The sequence below is a fragment of the Rousettus aegyptiacus genome, unplaced genomic scaffold (genome assembly GCF_014176215.1).
Source record: "Rousettus aegyptiacus isolate mRouAeg1 unplaced genomic scaffold, mRouAeg1.p scaffold_m13_p_1, whole genome shotgun sequence".
Taxonomy (NCBI): Eukaryota; Metazoa; Chordata; class Mammalia; order Chiroptera; family Pteropodidae; genus Rousettus; species Rousettus aegyptiacus.
Genome location: NW_023416284.1, coordinates 150895897 through 150903805, shown reverse-complemented (window position 1 = coordinate 150903805; position 7909 = coordinate 150895897).

Genomic DNA, 7909 nt, shown 5'->3' with positions numbered 1-7909 from the left:
ATTGATTTGAATGGGAGAGGGAGTGAGTGGAGAACATCTGTCTAGAGAAGTCTGTGCTCAGGTGCATGGGAAAGGAGAAAGTGAGGGAGAAGGCATGTGTCCGATACCAGGTATCAGAGCCCAGTGGAGAGAAGTTCAAGGACAAGAGCCAGCAAGATAGGTTATTCTTGTTGACAAGAATTTCTTCTTAAGCTGCGGGACCCTAGGTAACAACTCTCACTCCGTGCTCAATAATCTTCAATTTAATGTAGACAGAAGTGAGATCCATATTTTTTTCAGGACAACCTAACTATAGCTGTTAAACTTTTCAAAAGATAAAATAAGTGAATGAAAAAACTGGGGTTAATAAAAAATAAGACCAAAAAAAATATGATGGTAGAGTTGATAATAATATTCAACAGAATTATAACAACCATTTGGTTCTGAGCATCCTAGCAGTCAATGTAAAGGGAGAAATAAGATCTGTTGCAAGGAGATGTAAGGAGCTACATCCACTAGTAACTCAGAAATACAATGAATTCTTTATTTCAGAGGCCCAATGCCTGAGTATTCTCAAGAGATACCAAAGAAAGTTGTTTCTCCTAAGAGGTAAGAGTGTGTATGACTAATCACTCCCATACTCTTACAGAAGAATTAGGTCCTTCTTATTTCATTTAGCATATGTAATCATGTGTGTGAAATGAAACATATGCATTGTGCTCATGTGACCTCAGAACCTTGTTTCAGTTGACTGACTTGTGACATGCCATGTTGTTATAATATCACTGGAAAAAATAAAGAAAATATTAATATTCAGTGCACAAAACTAGCATATTCCAAATCTGTTATTTTCAGTCTGATAAAGATCATTAGGAAGTGAATCTACCTACATCTTAGTCAAATATGCTTATTAACCACTTCATTGAAATTTGCTGATGCTACAACTCTTTGAGAAATGGGAATTTTAATAAGACACAGATAACAACAAGATTTGTGCATTAAAAAATGGTCCTCACTTTGTCTGGTTTTAAAATAGTTTGGAATGACATCTGCAAGATAATAAGATAGGAATTTCCAGCACTTGTCTCCTCACAGAAACATCAATTTGAAAAACTATTCACTCACCAAATTACCTTCAAAGAGACAAGGATTCCAGATTAGAGATTACAGCACCTGGATGGAGCACAGAATGAGAAAAGACACAACGAAGAGAGCAGGAAGGACAGTTTCACATTCCCCTCAACACCCCTCCCCCAAGCCCAGGCAGCATGGCACAGGGAGAGACACCTTCCCCATGGGGGAAGGAGAGTGAATTGAACAACCACTTAGTGGTGAACCCAGCACCAGGTCCACCCCAGGGAACCCTGGTACCAGGCCATCCCCTATGGACCAGGTTTCAGGCCAGTTCCAGTGCCAGGCCAAACCCCATGACCCAAGGCTCCAGACTGACTCCTATAGTACTGGGTTAGCTCCTGTGGACCTAGCCTCCAGGATAAAACCCATGGATCCAGGCTCCAGAACTGAGGTCCCAAATTCCAGGCCCAACTCAGGATCCAGGCTTGGCCCAGCAGTTCTTGACATTGTGCTGGCCTCCACAGACCCAGCCCCTAGAACTGCCTCTGTGAACTCAAGCTCCAGACTCACCCAAGAACCAGGCTGGCTCTTGCAAATCCAAGGTTCAGGCCTACTCCCACAGACACTATCTTCAGGCCCAACACCACAGGCTGCATGCCAGGCCTGCCTCTGTGGACCCAGGCACTAGGCCTGCCCTGAGTAGACCCTAGCACCAGGCCAGCCCTTGCAAACCCAGAATCTGTGGACCCAGGTAGTGGGCCGACCCAGTGCCAGGCTAGCCCACCACGACGAAGAGGTAAAATATCATTGGGTCAAAGTATGGTACTAGGACAGAACAGCCTAAAAAGCTAGCTATTTCTGCCAGTTTGATCATGAAACCTAAGCCTACTGACTTCTTTAAATGGTTTTTGTTTTTGTTTTGTCTATACCTCTATGTCAAGATTCTCCATGAGGTTTACAGCTGAGCTATAAAGCTGAGATTGCCTTAAGTAATCCCAAATGTTTTTCTAGATGAGGAAGGAGTTCCTTTAAAAAATAATTATACATTAAGATAGCACACTATTATAATATATATACATATATGTGTGTATATATACATATACATACACACACACATACATCTGTAACTAATTAAGCTATAGAATCATTCGTGAAATTCTGCAGATGGCCTCAACCTACATTTGCTAGGCTAGCTATACCCTCTGTATTTGGTGCTGTTTTGAGAGCTACACTTAGGCCACAGATAAAGAACACATTAAGTCTTGCAGTGGCTGAATTGTCTGGACCTGGCTGCACCTAAGATGCCAGAAAGTCTTAGAGAACTGACTTACTAGTAATGGCTGAAGTTACTTCTAGAGTAACAAAACTATCAGCTGCCCCCACTTTTTTTTCCTTTTGCCAACATCTCCATTTCCTTCTCTGGGAATTTTAATGGTACCTACCACATAAAATCGTTATGAGGATTAAATAATATATAAAAAATGCATAAAACTATATTTTTCCTTCAAGGGAAGCAAAATTTCATATCCAAGGAACTTACTTTCTTTTAAAAATATTTGGTATTTTTCTCTTTTTGCATACTAAAAACATCTAAATTTAAGTGCTATAATCAAAAGTGACTCACAATAGTATCTCACTTGACCAGATTCAAATCCTAATATAGTGACATCAATGGAAGCCATTTTAAATATTTAAGGATTTTTATGTAAACATATAGTATATCTGAGATAAATATTAAATTAACATAATGCTCTTTCTGTAATGGAAATTGAAGGTTAATTGTTAATTTGTCTAATATTCTCTAGGGACTGGTCTCTCAGAGGGGAAGTTGAAAAATGCAAAACTCCATGGAAACTGGCTATCGCTGGGACTAAATGCAATCATTTCCAGTCAACCTCAAATCTTGGACCCCTGCGTATTGGTCATACCAGGGAAGGGACAAGTGAACTTGCAATTAGCTCGCCACATAGGACTTGGGCCCAGCTCCCAATTACAAGAGAGGAGAAATACTTCAACCCACACCCTCACACACACACCCTAGCCACAGAGCCTGAATGAGCTATCAGGATAGGGCTGAAACCAAGGTTCCCTTTGGCCCTGATCACACCAGCAGAAGGCTACTAAGCGACTAACAAGAGGGAGTGTATACGGCGTGGATACACTGACGAAGGGATAAGTCACATCGCATGTAGGCCTGCGCGAGATTTCACGCCACTCGTGAAAAGTGCAATTTAAAACGTATCAATTGTTTATTTCTAGAACTTTCCATTTAATAATTTTGGACTGTGGCTGACTGCAGGTAACTGAAAATGAGGGAAGCAAAACTGCAGATATCGGGGGGACTGCTGTGCATATACTTCCTAATGACATCGTGTCTATGCATACATGTGCATACATATATGTATACATACTTATATATGTAAATATAAATATATACATACATATATATGTAAATATAAATATATACATACTTACATTCCAGATCAGCATCTGATAAGAGGGGAAACACTAGAGGCATTTCCAGTGAAGTCAAGTTCAAGCCATAGATACCCATTATCTCCGCCATTCATTATGTTGGAGGTATTAGCCAACACAATTGGAAAAGGAAAAAACAGTTAAAGACATAATTAGAGAAAAAGAGGTAAAATTATTTTTATCTGTTGATGATATCATAGATACCTGGAAAACCTTAAAAAAAAATAAAGGTAAAACTAATATAAACAATATTGGAATTCAATAATGTAGAATATAAAATCAACATACAAAAACCAATACAAAAGGAAAAAAACAAGATAAAAGTCTTGAGTAAATTTAGAAATCTGCAACACTTACATGAATAAAATTTTAACGCACTCCTAAAGGACTAAAAATTTAAGAGCAAACTTTAACAAATAGAATCACGTGCCTTGTTCTTGGAAAATTAATTCAGCATCATAAAAATGTCAATCCTCTCCAAGTTGACATATAAATTTAAACTGAAACAAGTAAAAATAACAAAGAAAAGTTATTTTCTAGAGTAAATAAGTTTATTCTGAAGTTCATTATGTAAATAAACAAAAATAGATGAGAGATTCTGAAAAAAAAACCAATAGGGATGCGAAGCCTTACCAGATATATTAAAGCATACTATAATCAAACTTATGTCATACTGGTGCATGAATAAACAGACCAATGGAACATGATTAGTCCAAAAATTAATCTAAGTACAAATCAAAATTCAGCATATGATAAAGATGGCAATCTCAATTCACTGGGCAAAAGATGGACTTTTAAAAAATGGAACAATTGGCTAGTCACTTGGAAAAATATATAATTGGGTCCATATCTTAAAACCATACCTCGCAATAAACTCCAGATGAATCAGAGATCAAAAATGTCAGAAACAAAGAGGGAAGGGGGGAAGGGAGGGAAAACAAAGGGGTGGAGAGAGAAGGGAAGAGAAGGGAATAGAAGAGAAGGAAGGGAAAGGGAAGGGGAAAAAAAGGAAGGGAAGAGGAGGAAGGGAATAAGAAAGGGAGGTAATGGGGGAAGAGAGGAGGAAGAGAGTAAGAAAACACAGAAATACTAGAACACAAGTGAATTACTCTATAATCTGTAAGTGGGAAAATATATTCTAACTGAATCAAAATCTAGAACCAATAAAACCGATAAATTTAGCCACAAAAATTTAAAACTGTTTGCATGTAAAAATTAAATCTATAAATAAGATCAAAAGTTAAATAATAAACTGAGATGAAAATGTTTGGAACTTACATCACAAAGAACAAATAACTCTTAATTTATGCCGAGCTCATGAAAAAGAAAATATATACCAGAAAATAGAAGAAAAATGGGCAAAGATATGTACATTCACAGAAAAAAAGGAAATGGTTTATAAATGTTCATATCTTCAATCATACTTGTAATAAAAGAAATGTTTTGATTTTCTATTGCTGCAAAATAAATTAGCCCAAATCTTACTGGCTTAAAATAACAACTATTTTATTTGCTCATGATTTTATTGATTAGAAATTCAGGCAAGGCTCAGTCAGACAGTTTTGCTCTACATGGCTGGGATGAACTGAGGTCTGTCTCTCATTTTCTCTCTCATCTACCTACCTACCTATCTACCTATCTACCTACCTACCTGTCATCTATCATCTATCTATTATCTATCTATCTATCTATCTATCTATCTATCTATCTATCTATCTATCTAATCATCTATCTTTCATTTCCCCTTTCCCTCTTTCTCCATGTGGTCTCATTATGTGAACAAGAAAGAGGAAGCAAGATCTCAAAATGCAGCTTTGCAAGCTGTACACTGTAACTTGTGACACATATTATTAATCATAGTCAGTCACAGGGCCAGCCCAGATTCAAGAAAAGAAATGGAATCTACCTCCTTATAGGAAACTGGCAAGGTAACTGCAAAAAACTACGTGGAATGGCAACTATTGTTACAGCCATCTTTGGAAACACTATCTACCATAAAGTGCAAAATAAAACTACAAAAAATTTTTTTCTCACCCATCAAATTGGCAAAAATCTAAAAGTTGACAAGAGACTCAAAAGAAATAGGCACCCTCATATATCGCAAGTGGGAATATGATACACATCCTATGAAGGGGAATTAGGCAAAATTACCCTTCGACACAGCAATCATAACCCTACTTCTACCTTCATGAATTGTTCACATGCTCATTTCGTTAACTTCACTTTTCTTGGGCCCTCAAGAGCAGACAGTGGGGAAGCTCTGATTTTTAAAAATTTATTTAAAATTAGTTAAGAGCATCGTCAATTAATATTCTAAAAGCATTCTGGCTGGTCTTATATGCCACCTGATAAGCTGAGGACATGAGAGTATATCTGATAGAGGGTTTGGTTTTGCAAAGCAACTTGATATTCTGCATATTTATGTATAGATGAGCTTCATCTTCCAAGTAAGTAACTCATAAATTAATATTTAATGAAATCATTTGCCTGGATATTTCTTGTGCCTTTCTGTTAATCTCCTGAATATATTTGGTGTTGCACTTCACACTCCAAAGTCAATCACAGATTTATCAGGATATTTTTACATCCACATATATATCCCATGTACACTTGAACATAGGCAGATTTCTTTCTCTATAATTATCTTCCAGAAAAGTCATCTGTCTCCAGGCCATGCAAAATCTTTATGAGGAGCATTCTAATTACTTATTTGAATTGAAGGTAATATTTGGGGAAATCACTGAAGCCATTTCAATCGATGTTAGTTTCACAGGGCTAAAAAATAGAAGTCATTAGATGAATTATTTAAAAACAAGAGGCAAAGAAATTTACCATTTAGCCATTATTTTTGAAGATATGACCTAAAAAATGAGCACAGGACATGTTATATAATAAGCTTTTTAAAGATCATTTTTAAGAACAATAAGTGGTTATAACATGGAAATCAATCACCTACAGGATAAAATTGCTAACTTGATGTTTATACACAGGTATTCTGAAGCATGGGATTTCTTATAACATTATACATGTGTAAAACTGTACTATCTCTTAAAAAACATTTCTTTCAAATAAACTTAGACAATAAGCTGACCAGCTTTGAAATACTGGTAGGTGTCTCAAAATGTCGAAGATAAATGTGAAAATAATAGAACTCAAGAGTGGGGAAAAAGTTAATATATCATTACATGTAATTAAAATATGCATGTTTATTTCATCTCTAAACTATAATTTATACATTCAAACATAAACAAATGTTTTATTGCAGTTATCCTATAGCATATTTTAGGTAACATCCATCATCAGCTCTCCCCAAATAAATTATACTAGACCAAGAATTCTCAGTGTCTGCACTAGTGACATTTGAGGCCTAATAACTCCTTTGAAGGCTGTCATGTTTAGCAGTTTTCCTGGCCTCATCTCAACTAGATACCGCTACTATTCCTCTTCTTCCCTGGTTAGAAAACAAAGTGTTGTTAAATGTTCACCAGGGGGCATAATCACTCCAGTTAAGAACCACTCATTAGACAAATGCTTTGTTAAACATCTCCAGTTAAGTAACTTCCACATTTTTATGTCCCATTTTCTAATTATTCGAAATCTAGTTAAAATACAGGTTCCTCTTTGGAGAAAACAGTTGGTTACTATTATTACCATTAACCATCAATTTCTACATCAAAGTTCGTAAAAATAAGAAATTCAAGGCACTTACAACTGTTACCAAGAAATAACGCTGCAAAATATACATTTATCAAAATAAAGGGTTCATAGAATCAAATCCATAAAAGACAAAGCAGTTAAAATCAATTTTCATCAGAATGGAAATATTAGATACATACAAGTATAACTATGCTGCTAGCACCTGCCTACATTCTGATTTTTCATTTTGCTCAAGCTTTCCTTCTCTGAGACAAACAGATCTTTTCTTCTTCTCATTAAAGCAACTTAAGGGGACTATAAATACGGTCAATAGCAGATAATCCAGATAGCTTGATATGGGAGTATATTTAAGTTTTATTTTTTTGCCATCTAGATATAAACACAGACGGCAAAATGTATAGCTCTTGAATCTCTAAAAGACAGATTAGAGAGGTGAGTATATGACCTAAGAATTTGGATTAAGGTTAAATATTCATTACGGATAACTAATATATAACTTTTTTCCACATTTTATCATGTGCTGATGTAATTTCTATCCAAACACAATAATCAAATATAAAATAAAATGCAAGACTCTCATTTTATAATTTGTAGTTTAAAAAGAATCTCTTTATTAAACCTGTTACAGTAGGATCCATTTTTTAAAATATAAGTACAAAAGAATTCAAGGATCAACAAAAACAATCAATGAGTGATGGTAGTTATTTCTGTTTCTTTACATTTC